General features: G+C 46.7%; 1 protein-coding gene across 1 annotated transcript in view; it reads left to right on the forward strand.

Moving 5' to 3' along the window:
- Nucleotides 1-8275: 8275 nt before the first annotated feature.
- FAM83B (family with sequence similarity 83 member B) overlaps nucleotides 8276-20089 on the forward strand; it is a 58738-nt gene continuing 46924 nt past the window's right edge. The window contains exon 1 of the mRNA XM_081856893.1: nucleotides 8276-8436. The gene's annotated coding sequence lies outside the window, so the exon portion shown is untranslated. The remainder of the gene's footprint in view (nucleotides 8437-20089) is intronic.

A 20089-nucleotide genomic window follows, 5' to 3' on the forward strand; every position in this document is an offset into this window, starting at 1 on the left:
TGGTGGCACCACTCCTTCTCCACAGGAGAAGTAACACTTGCACAGCTTCCTAGGCAGCTGAAAGTCAGCTGTAAGGTTGACTTTCCCACCACCCTTCTGAGTAATACCCCTCCCCACCTTCTCACTATATAGAAGGGTCTGGAAACTTCTGTTTCAGTGTATCTGAAGAAGTGTGCATGCACACGAAAGCTCATACCAAGAACTGACTTAGTTGGTCTTTAAGGTGCTACTGGAAGGAATTTGTTTTGTTTTGACTATGGCAGACCAACACGGCTACCTATCTGTAGCTGTAAGGTTGTTCTCCAGAATTCACTCATTTATTTAAAGGATTTATGTACCACCTTTCAGAAAAACGTCCAGGGAAGTTACCAAAAAACCCACCACGATAAAATACAAAATCTTCATGTTTACAGATTAATAAAAATCTAGGAACAGTTATGGTTTTATTTCAGATGAATAGTCCAACATGTTTTTCATTCAGTCGATTCTATATCTTGCATATTTTAATGGCCTTCGATTTTCAGGCAGTTTTGAAAGATACAGTTGCATGGTATTTAAATCCTTTCTACCGACTTGACATTTTCGTATGGTCTTGGTGTTCTAGATTTATTGATGTAACGCCGTTTAAGCCCTGCAGCAGAAGTGTAGCTGCTGCATTGTATAATACCCCTTTTAAAATGTCTGTTTCTTTGCTTATCTGTCTTATTAAAAAAAACCAACAACTGGATCTTATGATTCACTTATTATCCTGTTTCTCTGTGGCCACTTATTTACCATGCATTAAATAACTGGTGGAACATACCAATATAGTTTTCTGAATGAACTTGTTGATCCAGCGAAGGATCTTTTTTTTTTTTTTTTTTTTTTGCCTTTTCCAAGGACCAATGTAAACATTACAGGCTCATAAAGTGCTCCTGTGTAGTGTCTCAGAGCCACTTAAATCATTTATGGCTTTTTAGTTTAATAATAATAATAATAATAATAATAAATAATAAAATAATAATAATAATAATAAAATAATAATAATAATAATAATAATAAAATAAAATTATTATTATTATTATTATTATTATTATTTACATCCCGCCCTTCCCGGTTTAAAAACCGGGCTCAGGGCGGCTAACAGCAAATATAAAACACTGATTAAAATACGACTTAAAAACAGCATAGAATACAACATAAAATGCAGCATCAATATCAATAAATTCAAAAATTCAGGGGTCATTTTTTGAAAGAAAAAAAAAACCCCAGGCAGTAGACATCGAATGATCACCAGGGCTAACTGGCCAAATTGGTCCTACTAGGGCCAGCGAGGATGTGTGTGAATAAGAATTTAAATGTGGGGTCCCAGAAAGGGTTTCTTCATAGAAGAGGAAAAGGAAAAGGGAATAGAGGATCAGGCTAATTCAAATTGAAGGCCAGGCAGAATAGCTCTGTCTTACAGGCCCTGAGGAAGGAGATCAAGTCCTGCAGGGCCCTAGTCTCAGGGGACAGAGCATTCCACCAGGTTGGAGCCGTCTCTGAAAAAGCCCTGGCCCTGGTCCTGGTGGAGGATAGTCTGGCTTCCTTAGGGCTAGTTTAGAGAAAAGGTAAGTGGTAATGGGTACAAAATTATTCATGGCAGGAAAAAAGAACGTTTTCCTCCATCTCTCATAACTGTAGGAGCTAATGCACCTCCAAGAAAGCTGAATGTCGGAAGATTCGGGACAGACAAACGAAAATACTTATTCACAGAGGGCATAAATTATGGAACATATTTGCACAGGAGGCAATGATAAGCACCGACTTGGATGACTTTAGAACCTATACTTTGCCTTCATGGTTACAGGCAGCATGCTTCTGAATACCAGTTGCCAGAAACTACAGGAGAGGGTAGTGCTGTTATGTTCCAGTCCTGCTTGCAGGCTTCCTATAGGCATTTGGTTGGCCGCTGAGAACAGGATACTGGGTTAGTTGGGCCACTGGCCTGGTCCAGAAGGACTGCTATTATGTTCTTCTGTTGTCCCAGATGTCAATTAGATCATATGTCTTTTTGTAGTTTTTTTTTAGTGATTGAATTAAATGGTGGAATTGTAGAGTTGGACCACGAGGGCTGTCTAGTCCAACCCTGTCCAACGGGGCATTTTAACCAACAAGGGGCTGGAAGCCAAGACCATGAGATTAAGTCTCATGCTCTACCGACTGAGCTATCCTTGAATACATAGGAACCAACTCCTAGGGCCCAAGGGGTCTTCGCCCCCCCCCCCCGGAAAACATTTGAGGGGGTCACCCAGCCTAAAGTTGATGGGCATTGCCATTCCAATGGTGTGCATGCACTGCATCATGTGATCAACTAGGGAGGGCAGGGCTTACCTCCCCCCCGCCACAAATATTTTATTCAAGTTGGCACCCCTGCTTGAATGCATGATATTATATTAATTTTAGTTCTTTCTTGGGGAGACAATAAAATCAGACATCCATCGCTATTGACCTTATTCACTGTGGATTGTACAACTCAAACTCTGTTATAAAAACTTTGTGCTAACATTTTTGATTCTTTGATGATCATCTTGATCAGTGCTTTTCAAGGGTATGCAATACTGGCACCTCTTTCTCTCCCCCCCCCCCAATTTTAAAAGTGTGGCACTTACTGTAACAACTTCATGAGGAGTACAGGCATCTTTATAAATGCTTGGTATGTAAAAACTGACTATATGGCGAATTATTCTTCAGATGCATAGGGTTGTAAATGTTGTATCTAAGAAAAACAAACTGTTGCATGTATAGATTAGCACAGGGGTCAGCAAACTTTTCCAGCAGGGGGCCGGTCCACTGTCCCTCAGACTTTGTGGGGGGCCGGGCTATATTTTGGGAGGGGGGGAATGAACGAATTCCTATTCCCCACAAATAACCCAGAGATGCATTTTAAATAAAAGCACACATTCTACTCATGTAAAAACACACAGATTCCCAGACTGTCCATGGGCCGGATTGAGAAGGTGATTGTGCTGGATCCGCCCCCCCCCCCCCCGAGCCTTAGTTTGCCTACCCATGGGTTAGCAGTTTCAGACCCCTATAGCTACGTCCGCCTGACCAAATAAATAAATAAATAAGCATAAATGGCAAATCCATACTCAGAATATGGGAGGAGTAATTCGTTTCTCTGACGCATTATAGAAATTCATTAACTCAGCTTCAGGCAAAAGTAAAAAGGAATTGTAAAATGTTTGGAATTTAGTAAAACATGTCTGGGCCAATATATTGTGTTGTCAAGAAGGAGGTATATGTAAGTGAAGAAACCAAGCAAAACTAATTATGCTGCCTATGAGGACAGCAGAAAAACAACCCTGAATGTAACATGAAGAAACCTTCAACTTCATTAACTGCGTTTAAAATAGAAGTGAAAAGGCAGCTTTCTCAGCAACTGCTGAACAAGAATGGATTATGAAATTTTATGCAGCCTAAAGGCATTTTTTAAATACAGGGAGGTTTCAGAATTCCGAAGGTTTAAAAAAACACTTTGGAGAGGTTTGTTTGCAAAAGATCAAACAAAACTGCCATGCCCTGAATGATGATAATGGCACTGAATTCTGAACCTAGGCAGGCTTGCTGTATGTCAGGAAAATTCCTGACATGTCCTGGTTTTCAGGTGTAAAAATGGCATGGGGGGGGGATTTTGCTGAATCTGCAAAATGTCAGGGGAAACCCATATCTATGGCAACATGATGGAAAAAGCAGCGGAAACAGTTCCCAAAGCTCAGAATCACTGTTTTGGGGGTGTCAGGAATTTTACTTTTTGAAATATGACAATCCCATATAAACCTGACCTCACTGGGAGGCAAGCAACCATCTTATATGCATATAAAATATTTAGCCTAAACTAGCACACAGTGATCTCATCAATGAAGAGTGAAGCCCTACAGAAACAATAAAAATATCAAGAAATGAGGGGAAAACAGATGTCATCCACAAGCAACAGACTCAATATATAGTTTAAAATATCTGAATTTAACTAGGAACCAATTGAAATGTCATCGCTTGTAGTATTCTGTAACAAGCTCCCAGCTCATAATAATAATAATAATAAATTATTTTATACCCCGCCCATCTGGGCGGCTTCTAACAAAATATTTAAATACAATAGTCTGTCAAACATTAAAAGCTTCCCTAAACAGGGCTGCCTTCAGATGTCTTCTAACACATATTACATTTGATGATTCATTTAGAATGGCTTTTTTTAAAAAAATAAATAAATCCCTGCCCTGTTTGTTGTGGCATATTTCAGTGTATGAGAGTTCCCAAGATGGCGGTGGGGATCTTTGTCTATGTTTGGCCACCAGACACCAATTTAACTTAAGATGGGAGATCAAATATGACTTTGGCGTGACAGTTAAAAACAAGGCTTCCCGAGTTGGAGAAAACAGCTTCTATGTATGTTTAGATGTCATCAGGTACTGTGTGTCAGTTTGTGAGTGTGTGCACAGCCCCTAACCTCACAAATCACACTTCCCATTTACACATTTTTTATTTTTCTTTAAATTCTTGTATTTCTTTGAATCCCCAGGCATACCCTGGGCACACCCTGCTTAAAGTGCAAGATTTCAGGAGGCACTAAAGGGTCAGGAAGCAACATTTTCTATCAAAGGATAACTGCTAGAATAAGAACGTTCCCATACAAAACCGATCTGAAGGAGACTACTAATTGTGACCTCCTAGCCTAGAGATTAAGCAGAATGGAGGGATCCTATTGTGCCCATTTTGGAATTGGCCATGCTGTGCCTGCAGAGACCTATAGTTGCCTGTACCACTATAAGTTTATGATGACATTTGCCAATAGCAATACACCCTGATATTATGAGCTTTTGATAGATGGTATGCTAGAACTGAGGACGTGGGTGGCCCTGTGGGTTAAACCACAGAGCCTAGGACTTGCCGATCAGAAGGTCGGTGGTTCGAATTCCCACAATGGGGTGAGGTCCCGTTGCTTGGTCCCAGCTCCTGCCAACCTAGCAGTTCGAAAGCACGTTTGTCATGCCTCTGCCATGTGCTTCATTCTCTAAAATGTGGCCTGTTCATCACTGTTACTGTTTAGCTTGGTGTTTCCTTCACTGACTGTGAAATGGGCTTTTGAAGCTGTTGATAACACAAACTTCTACCATACCCTAGGATTGCTCTCTTTGAGGTTACAATTTTATACCCATGTTCCCAAGAAAAAGCCTTACTAAACTAAAAGGGATTTGCTCCTGAATGAATGCATAGCAGTGCACCGTTACAAATTCTCGTTTGCTTGTTTTTTAATTAAGAGAAGCGTTTGCTCATCATGGACCAAGAAACATAGAAACTGTAATTTATGGCTTGTGTGTCATCTTCTGTGGCGTGTAAGCTGAAGACAGAACAAAGAGAGAAGGCATATATCATTAGAAAAAGGAGATGGAATATAACAGGTGTTCAGGAAAGTAAGCTTATTAGTCCACTGTGTTTTGAAAGACTCTTTGTAGAGCACATAACATAACAGAACTCTGCTGCTAGTTGAATAATCAACAACCCCTTTGTGTGCTGGCCATCCTTCCTAAAGCAGAGCAGAAGAATGTCGATCAGATAACCAGGTAAACTGTATCTCACAAAGGGTTTTATAAACAGAATCCTTCAGAAGCATATCCATACTTTTTACCTGCCACTGCAAATTCTGAATATTCACCCCATAAAACTGTTAAAAAATCATCTGCTAGAAGCTTCCTAGAAAACCAGTAACACAGATGAAAACCTGAGAATGACTGCCTTGCCTCCTGTTCATTGAATTGTTAAGCACCACTTCCTGAAATTGGCATTGGAAATGTTGCATATGCATTTAATTTAATTAAATGGTGCTAGTGTTTTTAATTGGATTGCTATAGATTTAATGTTCCTCTACACATAAGAATCAGACTGTTAGTAGAAAGTTGCTTTTCATTTCAACATCCTCAAAACTACTGAACTCTTCAACCAAATAAACTTTTTAAAAAATCAAATTAAATATTTTCCCTATTTCCTCCCCCCTCTTCTAATTCCCCCATCTATCCATTGTTAGCTTTCACTTCTTTTTCTGGCGAGAGAGGCATCAAGTATGCTTGTAGAATGTTACTGTTCTAGAGTAAGAAGGAAGTCCTTTAAAATAAATCAGTTTTATGGAAGTGTCTCCGACTTCCTTAATCCAAAACACAAAAACTTCTATTGATAGTCCATTCCCCTTGATATATGGTTTTAGGAATGTCGTTATCTTTCAGCTTCATTTTCCGTTTTGTAAATGGAAATAATAATAACAATAGCCACAAGTGGTTACAGTTCTCTAATAAAAAGAAATAATATGGGCAGCCTAAATTTCAGACAGTTAAAATCCACATAACAAAGTGCTTTCCAAGGTGGCTTTTTTGCATCAACTTTAACTCCGGGTGTGCAAATCACTTGCACGTTTTGTGTACACATTTCAGGATTTTCACATGAAAGAGGTTTTTGGGCAGTACTTACATGTGTGCATCATGAGCACAAACATAACCTGGGAAGACAACTTGTGCATGTTTCTCCATTGTTACTAGACACAAAAGAATTCTTGTGAGACTTACCAGTAATTCATTCTTGTATGCAAATATACCAGAACTCAAACTTGCTTGATGCAATCATTGCCAAAACTACGATCACAGATGAGCCAGTGCCAAGGCCCCAGTGCCTTGAGTGGACCCACAACTGCCAACTTATGACTAGTTGTGACTGAAAAATGCAGCATTGCTAGTGTGAGAGAACCCACTGGGAGATTCGGGCCCTCACAGCTAGTTAGCCTTCACTCCATCCCAGAGGCAGGAGGCAGGCAGTGCAGTCACCATTCGCTTTGCTCACTCTTCGTTATCAGTCTCTTTCACCACAAGTCTTGGAGACACCAGATGATGAAGCAGCAGAGGTGACTTTATTTTGCCACTGGCAAATAAATTACCATTTGAACTGAATCAATATAAACCAGCGGAATTTACAGATCACCCTGAAGTGACCAGTGGTGGCCTGACCCATTTTTCCACCTGAAGCAAAACAGGAAGGTGCTGTCTCACCTGGCAACTGCCACCTCTGCCATTTACTCACTCCTGAACCCAAGGCTGTGCACAGGAATTATTTTTCAGCTGGAACTCGCAGGAACTTGGTTCTGGCACCTTTCAGGTGGTCGCCATAGCCATTATAAGAGAAGAAGGCAGGAGTTCATGGTGAGTTCTGGCATCTATTTTTTATATATAGAAAAATAGTGATGGTTGCGCAGCTTCCAGCGGTGAAGACACCACCAGCACAGGAGGAATGATAGTAGCTTCTCCTTGCTTCTCTTATGATGCTTCTCTTATGGTAGCAAGCATCTCCACCCCCCATCTTTCTGCCTGGACACTGAGGTCCAGCTCCGAGGGTCTTCTGGCGGTTCCCTTCCTGTGAGAAGTGAGGTAACAGAGAACCAGGCAGAGGGCCTTCTCGGTAGTGGCGCCCACCCTGTGGAACACCCTCCCATCAGATGTCAAGGAAATAAACAACTACCTGACTTTTAGAAGAGATCTGAAGACAGCCCTGATTAGGGAAGTTTTTCATGTCTGATGTTTTATTGTGTATTCTGTTGGGAGCCACCCAGAGTGGCTCCCAACAGATGGGTGGGGTATAAATAAATTGTTGTTGGGTGGCAGAGGCAGTAGAGGACTTCCCTGGCACCACTGTAGGTGCCTCCTGCCCACCCACCCTCACCAGAGAAACAAGGAGAAGCACCTGCAGGTGACCAGAACCTAGAACTTCGCCAGTGAAGGGGGCACTAGGAGAGTTGCCATACGTCCGGGAATATGGCAACCCTGGCAGGAGGCACGCATCCTGGTGCCTAAAAAAAAAATGAGATGAATGCCTGGATGGAAGACAAATCATGTGAGAGCTGGCTTCTCTGTGGGAAGGGGGCGCCGCCTGAGGCAGCTGCCTCGGTGGGCCTTACAGACGGGCCGGCCCTGGTGAGACCTTAAGAAGTCTCCCACTTCCTCTGAGGCCACCTTCTTGCCCTCGGCGCCCTTCCAGCACCCGCCCCTCTGAAGCCGCAGCAGCTGCTGAGCTGACAATGGAAAGGAGGCATGTACTTTGCTCGGGAAAGGGCTGGGTCTTTTGGGTTCAACCAAGCTCTTGCTCCACTTCTTCTGCTGCTGCTGCTTTTCTTTTCTTTCCTTTTTGGCGGCGGCCGCCAGGGCTGGGTTTGCACTTCTCGAGCATGTTGGAACTGGTTTCCACGCCCATCCCTGCCCACAACGCTCCTGAGAGCGAGCGCGAGGAGGACGGGAAATACCTGCGAGGAGGGGAGCCGTGTTGCAACTTGAAGCTCGCCACTTTTCCCCCGGTGCGCACAGTTGCCTCCGCGCCAATTCCCATGCTAGGCGAAGCTTCCGAGGGGACGGACGGCCAAGCGCGCGGGGACGCAGCAAAGTAAGTGGTCCCGAGTTTCTTTTCCAGCCTTCCCCTCCGCCCTCTCAGTTTGGGCGAGTTTCTCTTGAAGGTGCACGGCAGGCAACGGAGGGAGTTTCCAATTTGCCAAAACACCAGCCTAGTTCCCCCCCCCTTTCCCCCCGTTCTCTTTTTGAACAGAAGCCGATGCGCGCCTGGTCATCTCACATTCCTCTCCACTGACGCCCTCTTTCTGTCCACAGGGGGGAAAGGTCTGACTCCGGTTTCTAGTGCTTTTTTGTTTGCCCAAGTGTGTAGACATTCTCATAGGTCCTAGTTAAACATGGATGGGAAAGGGCTGAGGGGCTGCTCTTCCAACGTGAGGAGAAAAAAAAAACGTGGACTCCAAGGAGGCTTTTCTCACTCCAGCCCATATCGGACGCGGCACAAGCCCTGGAGTTAATGGGTCTTGTAAAAGGGAAGGACGTTGCGTTGTAAAGAAAGGATACCCGGTTGTATACCGTAGAGGGACTTGGCAGGACAGGAAAATAAGAGAGCTATGCAACAAAGTTTTGACTAGGGCTGTGTTCTTCAACCTTAAGTTCTCAGGTGTTGGTGTACTACAACTCCCATCATCCCTGACCATTGGCTAAATTGTCTGGGGAAGATTGGAGTTATAGTCCAAGATCATCTGGGCACCCATGGTTGGAGAGACCAAGGAGTAAGGATAAGGTGAAGAGCTACCACATGATGGGAAGGGCAGAGTTGGCACGATCTGGTTGTCTCCTTCTCACCAGATAAAAATCATTCCTGTTTCAAGTGCCGCAGTAACATTTGATGTGTTTCATGTGGAAGAGAACAGGGTTAAGAATTCCAGGCTATTTTCACCTGTGAGGCTTACATTTGTCTGTTTTGTTTTGTTTTGTTTTGTTTTGTTTTGTTTTGTTTTGTAACTGATCTGGAGGAAGGCAAATGCAAAACCTACATGGTTTATGGTGTACATTCAGGTTGTAAGGCTACCTGGGAGTAAGTCATTCAAACATGGTGAGCTTGCTTTCAGCATCTGAGTCTAGCTTTCAATCAGTACTAGTAGAAAGACTGGACCGGTGGAAAGCAACCCTCACCTGTACATCAGAAATACCGGTAAGAGCCCAGTGGATCAGGCCAAAGGCCCATCTAGTCCAGCATCCTGTTCTCACAGTGGCCAAACAGATGTCTTTGGAAAGCAGGCAGGCCCAACCCGAGCGCAACAACACTGCCCACCTACAATTCTTAGGAACTGGTATTACAGTGCATTTGTTTTTCTCTTAAAATCAAATTCATCCAGCAGCCACACGACAGGAGTAGAAGCAGAATTAGTCGCAGAGTTCAACCTCTGTTAAATCAATAGTCTCACGAAGGCACTTTTATTGAGGTTTAGATAATTAAAAACCACACAATTAATCAACCCAAAAAATCTTTACTTGGTTGCTAGGATGCTAACAGCCATCTAATTTTGCAACACATCATTTGTTCATCTATAACCAGGCCTTTGGCTGATTAACAATCCATGACCTCTTAAATGTGTTGGGTTATTTTTTTGGGGGGGGTGTTATTGCTTTTTTTTGTTTTATTATGGATTTTGTGTTCTTGTCTTGTATTTTTATGTTGTGAACCACCCTGGATCTTCAGATGATGGGCGGTATACAGATGAAAGAAATAATAATAATTTGTTTTCATATTGCGTGATAGTGGATAAATTAACTTCAATAGTAAAACCCTTAAGGTCAAATGGGTAGAGCATTGGAATGTTTAGAATTTTTTTTGGGGGGGGCTGGTGTCCTTAAAGTTTTTAGAAAAATAGCAGTAATGTAAAATGAAGGCTGGCAGATGAGAGGCATACTGTTCATTCAAACTTGCAGTCCACTTATTTTTCTCAAGGTGCCTTATGTTTTGGCTACCTACTTTTAAGCCATTTCTCAAGGTGACTGTACATCTTATGTGGGCATTTATGTACATGCATACTTTTAAATCACATGTCCCAAATGTCATGGATGCTTGGAGGACACAGTCATCTGGAAGCTAAACAAGAACTGTGTTATTTTTCTCAAACACAAAAAACAACACAGCCACAGGAAACACCCAACTCTACCTCCATCCTGTTTCTTTTCCACCCGACTCTACCCCAGTACAATTAAGTCTAGTGCCTCCTAGAGAACAGAGGCAATATGATGCTGTTATGGTTGTACAAAAGGGCCTGATTTATTTAAATTTTTAAAAAATTGTTTGGAGGACATCACTATGTACCCAAAATACCCTCTTTTGGTTGTTACATTATGCCACACTGAACAAGACACAAAAACTAAGGGAGTGTTGGGTACGGTGCTTTTTTTGCTCCTGGGTTCTTTTAATATTTCCCATATACAATATTTGCTTGCACTTTTATCCTGTAGCTAATCGAGCCCGTAACAATGAATTTCTATTATTCATATCAAAGAACTATATGTATTAATGAGATGAAATCCCTGATTCAAAAGGTAAGTTAATATGGCTTCAGTGGGGGGGGGGATGTTTAAGACAGGGATCTTAGTGTGATGTCCATTAAATTCAAATGCCTTGAGCAACCTCTCTATGAGCAGTTTGATTCAAGAATACGGTACATTCCTGTCAGAGTCACCCGTGGTCCCAGCTCACAAGAGACCAAAGTCGACTCCAGCTTATGTACAAAAGCTTTTATTCAAGAACATCAGTAGCTTTAGATCCGAGGTCCGTGACCCTACGTCTGTTACCCTTAGACCGCTGAAGTCCCCTCTGACTCGCTCCCCCCTCGACACCAGTTTAAGAGGCTTGTACTGGTCCACCTCTTTCTCTCTTTCCTTTTCCGCAGGGTCTTTCTGCCCCCCTGTGTTCTCTCCCTTCGGGACTCTCCCGAGGCTGAATCCTCTGCCGCCTCCTCCCCCCTCCTTCGGGCTTTGGGACCAGGCTCCTCCCCAGGACTCTCTTCATTTCCGCGCGCCTCCCATTTTGAACTTGGCGCGCTTAAGTTGCTCTTGACCTTCCTTTCGACAGTTACATTGCCCTCAATACTACTTTCCTCCCCTTCCGGCAGCACGTTTTGCCCTGATCTCCTTCCCCTCTCTGCTTCCTGTTCTGCTCCTTCTGACACACTGGTCACTCCTCCCCCCTCACTCCGTTCCAGCGGAGCAGCCGGTCTCGCTCTCCAACTCCCACTGGGGGTTCCCCCTTCCTTTCCCTGCTCCTGACTGCTTCCCCCTCTAGCTCCCCTTGGCTTGACCAGAGGGGCTCCCTTTTGGGAGTCCTCCGATTCACTGGACGGACTCATGGACAATCTTGGGTCATTGTCATCCTCTTCCTCGTCAGTCTGGAATCCTTCCCCCTCACTCTGCGTCTCTCTCCCTGAACCCCTGACATCCATCCCCCCCTCGAAGCCCCCCCTTCCCCCCTCCCGGCCCTCGGAGGCAGGTCGTGGGAGCCGCATCTCCTCGGAGGTAGATGCAGGATACAGTTCGTTTGCTTCAATGTCCTCTGCTAGCAGCTCGGTGTATGTGTGTTCGAATGCGGGTTCTTCACCCAAGGTGTTCTCGGCTCCCTCTTCCATTGCTACTTCGTCTGGTGCTGCCTGCCAAGGCCCCGTCAGCCATTTCTTGCGCCAGTCGTCCTCTGGTTGCTCGTCCCACCAGTAAGAGGGTTCTGTGTCTACCCCCGAACTCGATCCCCTGGGCGGGCTTGATTCTGGCGTTCTCTCCTCGGCGGAAGAAAAGCCCCTGAAAGTACTGTCTGAAAGTGTGGGCGTAAAGAGCCAGTCATCAAAATATTCGGCTGGCATGGGTCTATGCGGGAAAAGTGCATGGAACTCGTCTTTCAGAAGAGGTTCGTCTAAAGCGTAGTCCGGCACCCAAATATTGGCACTGGCCGGGGTACCCTCTCTGGCTAGAAAGTATTCTACTCCCTCTACCCCCCATCTCGAGTCCAGGATCTCAGTGACCTCGTTGAGTGGTTCGGCCCTGGGCGCCCCCTCCCTCTCGGGTGACTGAGTGCGTGCGTGCGGTACTGTGTCAGACTCCTGAAACCTGTGCGGGGTCTTGTAGGGAGTGAGCACCGACCTATGAAAGACCGGGTGCACTCTGGAACCTTCGGGGAGGGCCAGTCGAAAAGCTACAGGGTTAATCCTAGCCTCCACCTGGTATGGCCCTAGCTGCCTGTGTCCCAGCTTCTTCTTAGCCAACGACCTGGCTGGCATCGCTTGGGCCGCTAACCATACCCAGTCCCCCACCTGGATGTCCTCTCCCACTCTCCTGTTTTTGTCTGCCTGCACCTTATATGCTTGTTTGGCTAGCTCCAAATGTCTCCGCAGCTCCTCGTGCACCTCTTGCAGCTCTGCTGCGAACTGGTCGGCTTCTTGCGTCACCCCCTCTCCCGGTGTTACGAACCCCGGGAAGGTTCTGGGATGACGACCATTGTTCGCGAAGAACGGCGTCACCCCCGTCGACGCGTGCTTCGTGTTGTTGTAGGCAAACTCCGCCATCGGCAGGTAGTCTACCCACGCCGCCGGGCGCTGATTGGCGTAACATCTCAGGTACTGCTGCATGATCGCGTTGACTCTCTCTGCTTGGCCGTTGGTCTGCGGATGCCTTGCCGACGTTAGGTTGATCTTGACATGCAGGATACCTAGAAGCTTCCGCCAAAAAGTAGAAACAAATTGGCGCCCCCTGTCGGACAGGATGGATTGTGGCAGCCCATGCACCTTGAACACGTGATCGATGAAGAGTTTGGCGGTCTGTTCCGCCGTCGCCACCTTCGCGCAAGGAATGAAGTGCGCCATCTTGGTGAACAAGTCCACCACCACCAGCACCGCCGTCTTGCCTCTGGAGCTGGGCAGGTCAGTGACGAAGTCCAGCGCCACCCTCTCCCACGGTTGCTGTGGCGTCTCCAGCGGTTCCAGTAACCCCGCTGGCTTCTGGTGCACTGGCTTGGACCTCTGACAAGTGTCACACCTGGCGACGTAATCCGCTATCTCTCCCCGCATCTGGGGCCACCAAAAGTCCCTGGCCACCAGTTCTATTGTCTTCTCCTTGCCGAAGTGGCCCGCACTGGGGGCGTCGTGCAACTGCTGCAGAACCCTCGCGCGGAGCTCTTCGCCCGGTACGTAGAGGGCACCTTTGTGAGTTAACAGCCCGTCGCGTAATTGGAACTCATCTTCTCTCTGCGAACCCCTGCGCAGCGCCTCCATCTTGGATTGTGCAAATCGATCTACTTGCAACGCACGTCGCACCGCGTCCAGGTCAACTGCGATGGTAGCGCACGTCCACGCCTGCGGTGCGAAAATGTGCTTGGCTGCCACTGGCGCTGCTTCCTCGAGATATTGCGGTTTCCTGGAGAGCGCGTCGGCTATAACGTTGGATTCTCCCGGGATGTATTCTATCCTGAAGTCGAAATCCGCGAAGAATTCAGCCCAGCGCATGTGTCTTTGGCTCTGGAGCTTCGCCGTGCGCCAATACTCTAAGTTCTTGTGATCTGTGCGGACCTGCACTGTGTGCTTGGCACCTATGAGGAAGTGTCGCCATGCTTTGAAGGCAGCGTGGATGGCCAACAGCTCTCTGTCCCATATGGTGTAGTTTTGCTCCGCCTTGCTGAGCTTTCGGGAGTAAAAGGCACAGGGTCTCCAATCTCCTTGGGAATCTTCTTGCAGGAGTACGGCTCCCACCGCTCTGTCTGAGGCGTCGGTCTCTACTCGCATGGGTCTGCCCGGATTCACGTGCAGCAGCTGCTCCTCGGAAGCGAAGAGGCTTTTAAGCTTCCTAAAAGAGCGCTCTGCCTGTTCCGTCCAAGCGAACTTCTTCTTTTTGGAACTGAGGGTGTCCGTGATTGCTGCTGTCTCCTTTGCAAAACCCCTGATGAATTTGCGGTAGAAATTGGCGAACCCGACAAATCTCTGGACCTCCTTCCGATTGCGTGGGCTCTTCCAGTCTAACACGGCGCGGACCTTGACGCTGTCCATGGCCAGCCCCTTGTCAGACAGCTTGTAGCCGAGGAAATCCACCTCCGTCACATCAAACTGGCATTTCTCCAACTTGGCGTAGAGCCTGTGTTCTCGCAGTCTCTGCAGGACCTCCTTCACGTCTCTTTCATGAGCCTCCTGCGATTCCGAAAAGATCAGGATGTCGTCGAGGAAACACACACACTTCTTGTAGAGGAGCCCCGCCAGCACGTGATGCATAAAGGCTTGGAAGACGTGAGATCCATTTTGGAGACCAAACGGCATAACTCTGTATTCATACGTGCCCAGAGGCGTGAACATGGCCGTCTTCCACTCATCGCCCTCCCGGATACGGATGAGATTATACGCTCCACGCAGATCCAACTTGGTGAAGATCTTCCCCTTCCGCACGGTCGCTAGGAGGTCATCAATCTTGGGCATGGGGAAGGCCTTGGGCTTGGTCATGGAATTTATGGCCCTGAAATCCACAATGAGTCTTTTCTGGGGCGTGTCTTTCTTCTTTACAAAAAACACAGGACTGCCCCCCACTGCTTTGGACTCCCGGATGAATCCACGCTTCAAATTATGCTCTATGAACTCCCTGAGTTCTTGCATCTCGTCCTCAGACATGGAATACAGCTTCGCAGTCGGCAGCTGCGCCCCCGGCAACAGGTCGATCGCGCAATCGTAAGGTCTGTGGGGCGGCAGCCGGTCAGCTTCCTTCTCGCAGAAAACCTCCAGGAAACTCTCGTACTTGCGAGGAACTGCCTGCGCCATGCCAAGTTGCAGCTGCTGCTCCGCCCCTTCCTCCTGGCTGGACTGGATACAATGTTGAGCACAGTACGATGAGCAAAAGGTGATCTGCCGTTGGTACCACGCTATCGCAGGACTGTGTCTCTCCAGCCAACTCATGCCTAGTACTATAGGCGTGTCCGACAGGCGGGTGACATTGAAGCTGATGACTTCTCTATGATGTCCAATCCGCATCTCCATGGGAGGCGTCTGTTGCACAACTTGTCCTCCCAGCAATTTCCTGCCATCAACCGTGACTACGTTTAGAGGCGTTGTTGCGGGCAGAAGCGCTATGCGATGCTGCTTGACGAACTGCACCCCCACAAAGTCCGCGTTGCTCCCAGAATCGATCGTGATGGGGACTTCCAGGGTGGTTCCGTTCGGCAACTGGAGTGTTGCAGTGAGCTGCACCGTTGGCTTGGGTGGTAAAGGGTCTGTACGTTGCAAAGGCACTGGGGACTGCTCTACAGATTCGCCTGGCTGAGCCCCAGCAGCTCTGCTTCCAGCCAGGCACTGTCGTTTCCCTGAGGCTGCTCCTCTTGCATCACTTCTGCTGCCACTGTTGCTAAGGCTGCAGTGTGCTTCTGGGGCCTCTGGGGGCACTCTTTCGCCATGTGTAGTGCACTGTCACAGATGTAACATTTCCTGTTCCCTCTAGGAGGCTTCGCCTTTACTGCACCGGATGCTGGAACTCTGGCTGTTGCCTGAGCCTTAGCACCACCAATTTCCATCGGTTCCTCCCCCTGCCGCGCCAGAGGCGAGGGATGTGCCTGGCTGAAGTCTCTGGGGAGAAAAGGAGGCGTCCTTGCCGGTGCACGCGCCTGGCGTCCCTCCTCATTGTGCCAAGGACGTTCTTCGTGGCGTACCCCTATTGCAAGAGCCCTCTGCACGACGTCCTCCAGGGTCTGAGGTCTGTCTCCCCTGGCAAGTTCATCTTTTATGGGGCCGCTGAGACCCTCCCAGAACAAATCTCTCACTGGTTTGCAGTGCTTCTCCCAGCCCAATACAGTCAGTAAGGCGAAAAATCGCGAATGATACTGACGCACAGTGGCTCTCCCTTGCCGCAACCCGTGCATTTCCCTGCGTGCAAGATCAAGATCCACGGTTGACTGGAAACAAGCATCCATCGCTTTAATAAATTCATCAGAATCGCGGCGGGCAGGGCCGTCTTCGCGCCACAAATTGCGCAACCAAGCTCTTGCCTCCCCATGCAAATGAGACACAATAAACCCCACTTTCTCCTCTTCATCTTTAAAGTCATTACGAAGCAAATGCAGTGCATACAAGACGTCTGCTCTGAAACTTGGGTAGTGCTTTAGGTTCCCATCGAAGTGGGTGACTAGACTGCCCCCCCGCCTTCCAAGTCCAATTCCCTCTGATCTGGACCCTGGGAACCCCTCCTTGCTAGCACGCTCCCACCTTATTTGCAGGTCCTGGCAGCGCTTCTCCGCTTCATCACTCTTCTTCTGAGATGCAATGACTGCAGCGGTGAGTTCCGTAACTGCGTTGCGCAGTGTTGTCAGCTGTTCCTCCGCACTCATGGCTGCCACCGTTCGTGAGCTTTGCAAAAAAAAATTTTGCGTTCTTCGAGAGGGGACTTGCTGTCAGAGTCACCCGTGGTCCCAGCTCACAAGAGACCAAAGTCGACTCCAGCTTATGTACAAAAGCTTTTATTCAAGAACATCAGTAGCTTTAGATCCGAGGTCCGTGACCCTACGTCTGTTACCCTTAGACCGCTGAAGTCCCCTCTGACTCGCTCCCCCCTCGACACCAGTTTAAGAGGCTTGTACTGGTCCACCTCTTTCTCTCTTTCCTTTTCCGCAGGGTCTTTCTGCCCCCCTGTGTTCTCTCCCTTCGGGACTCTCCCGAGGCTGAATCCTCTGCCGCCTCCTCCCCCCTCCTTCGGGCTTTGGGACCAGGCTCCTCCCCAGGACTCTCTTCATTTCCGCGCGCCTCCCATTTTGAACTTGGCGCGCTTAAGTTGCTCTTGACCTTCCTTTCGACAGTTACATTGCCCTCAATACTACTTTCCTCCCCTTCCGGCAGCACGTTTTGCCCTGATCTCCTTCCCCTCTCTGCTTCCTGTTCTGCTCCTTCTGACACACTGGTCACTCCTCCCCCCTCACTCCGTTCCAGCGGAGCAGCCGGTCTCGCTCTCCAACTCCCACTGGGGGTTCCCCCTTCCTTTCCCTGCTCCTGACTGCTTCCCCCTCTAGCTCCCCTTGGCTTGACCAGAGGGGCTCCCTTTTGGGAGTCCTCCGATTCACTGGACGGACTCATGGACAATCTTGGGTCATTGTCATCCTCTTCCTCGTCAGTCTGGAATCCTTCCCCCTCACTCTGCGTCTCTCTCCCTGAACCCCTGACAATTCCCATTAGACACCTAAGCTTCAAATAAAACAACATTGCATATTAAATTTCAGCGCTTTCTTTGAATTTGTTCCCATCTGCTGTAAGTGGTCTTTGCAGCTTGATCACTAGGCAGTAGCCTGTTGTGCATGCTTACTTGGAAGTGGGTCATACTGATTTCAGTAGGCCCCACTTCCTACTAAGCATTTAAAGAATTGGAGCCTTACAGCACATTCTTGTGCATGTTTATAAAGAAGTCCCTCTGTATCCACTGTGTTTATTCCCAAGCAAGTCTCCTTAGAATTGAAGCCATAATATTTTAAGCTTTTAACGTATATGGATACCTGTCCCTAACAAAAATCTGATCACATTTGTTCTCCCTTTTTGTATAAATGGTAGATAATATATTAATATACATGTTTAAATATAGGGCAGTAGGTCTTTTGCATCAGAGTTTTTGATACTTTCTTTGCTTTAAACCAGTGGTTTATACACTGTGCCGAGGCACCCTGGGGTGCCTTGAATGATGGTCAGGGGTGCTGCGGGCAATACTGGCCTCTGTTCCTCTTTCCTTCACTCCCTCCCTCCTCTGATGCCCTCTTGCGTCTCTGCCTCCCAAAGGCTTGCATGGCTGTTTGTTGCAGCAGCCCTTGTTCCAAGCTCCCAAGGCAAATGGTGCCTCTGGGGCTGGTCAGGGGGTGCTGGTTGCCAGGAGATGAGGCAGCCTTGGAGTAAGCAAGCAAGCAGGTGAGGGAGCCCAGTCAGCCAGCCCTTGCTGTTGGGAATGGACACACAAGTCCCAGGCCCCTGTGGGGCAGCGTGAGGAGGAGCCTCTCTTTGGGATGGGGGGGAGGGGAGGGGCAGCTCAGAGACCAGGGGCAGCAGCAGCTGCTGCCCAGAGGACTCCCAATGAGAGGGGAGAGGAGAGGAGGCTGAGGGAACACTCCACAAGGGAGGGAGTCTGGAAAAGGGTGAGAGGTTGCCAGCTTTGCATGCAAGGGGTGACATAACTGGGCTCCTGAGCCCCACAGGGGAGCTGCAGAAAGAAGGTAATTGGTCAAGGGAGCCATGGACTCAAAAAGTTAAACCTCTGCTTTAAACAGATATTACTAATCTGTTTGTTTTGTTTTAGAGATATTTTTTAATGACCTATATTATAAAGAACTGTTTATCTTTTTTAAATAACAAATTATGAAGAAAGACAGTAGGGATGAAATAACACTTAATAGTTGTGGTACATTAGTATTGGTGTTATATAGTAATCAACTCAACAGTGCCATAGGTGTGGGTAGGTCTTAGTAGACATTTATTTGTTGTGTTATTAATGGCATTCTTGTGCAACAGTGTCTGAAACAGTTATTGTTGCTTAATGAAGCATTGTTTTAGCAAGACTCATAATGTCCTAATTGGGTGGGGTATTATGTTTCAGAAGGGGATTTGAGAACGTGCTAATCTGCATGGATCACTTACAACTGCTGCTTTTCTTGTTTGGTCTTTCGTGAAGAATAGGAGAGGATTTTCCAAGGTGTGCGTTTTGGAACAAAACAGGTGTGCTGTAAATCAGTTTTAACAGGGATGCATACATTTGTTTTCTGATCAAAACAATGGTGTTGGTCTCTGACCCTGTGAAAAAGTCCAAGTTTATTTACTATGACCATTGATCCAGCTATAAAAGTACTTATTGGTTCCATTCAGCTTCTTCCAGGGATCAGCTACAATGCCAAAAGTTAAAAGACACTGCAATTTAACATTTTGATTTTCTATAGAGGGTTTGTGTGTGCGTGTGTATGGGTTTAATTATTATTATTCCCGAAAAGGAGATGGGATACTAGCCTGAGACCTAGTAACTTGCCTAAGGCCAGTGATGAGCTGTTGCTTCCAGCTGTTCCACACACCTCCCAGAACCCAAAGAGGTGGCAAATGTTTTTATTGAACTGTTTTATAATGCAACTGTGCTCTGTAGTTTCCATTTCATTCATTATTGACACTTCTGGAGCCTGTACTGATGAGTGCCTTAGAAATGACTGGTAGATTGGGTCTAAGCATAACTTGATTTTGTTGGATTTTTGTTGTACTGTATACTGTTTTCAGCAGTAGAATCTTCAGCTAATTTAGTTAATTGTCCATAAATAACCAACACCAATCTATGAGGAAATTGTTGGATTTAATTCAGTGATTTTAATAACTGTCATGTAATTAATTTTTCTTCACATCCCAGTTTTTAACCACATGCAGTATAATGTGGGTAGCACATCTGCCTACCAGATCACGTGTGTGGGATTGCTGCCTTAAACGTATACAAATGCGATTCATTTACATCTATATTAATATCTGCTTGCTTTTTTTATTCTGTGCACATTGCTTATTATGGGGTGTGAGGCACAAAATGCAGCCTTTGGTTTGCACAGATCTGTTCCTAAGCTAAAACATTTGTGTATTCAATTGCTAATGGCTAAGCTGATGTTTTTGAGGATCTGTTTGATGTCAGTAATGGTCTCTATAGAGTCTATACCAAACCAAAGTGAGGTGAAATTTAAGTTTGCTAGAACTGTATTCTGTGTAAGAAACATTTACTTC

Source organism: Podarcis erhardii (assembly GCF_964252035.2).
Source record: "Podarcis erhardii genome assembly, chromosome: 3".
Taxonomy (NCBI): Eukaryota; Metazoa; Chordata; class Lepidosauria; order Squamata; family Lacertidae; genus Podarcis; species Podarcis erhardii.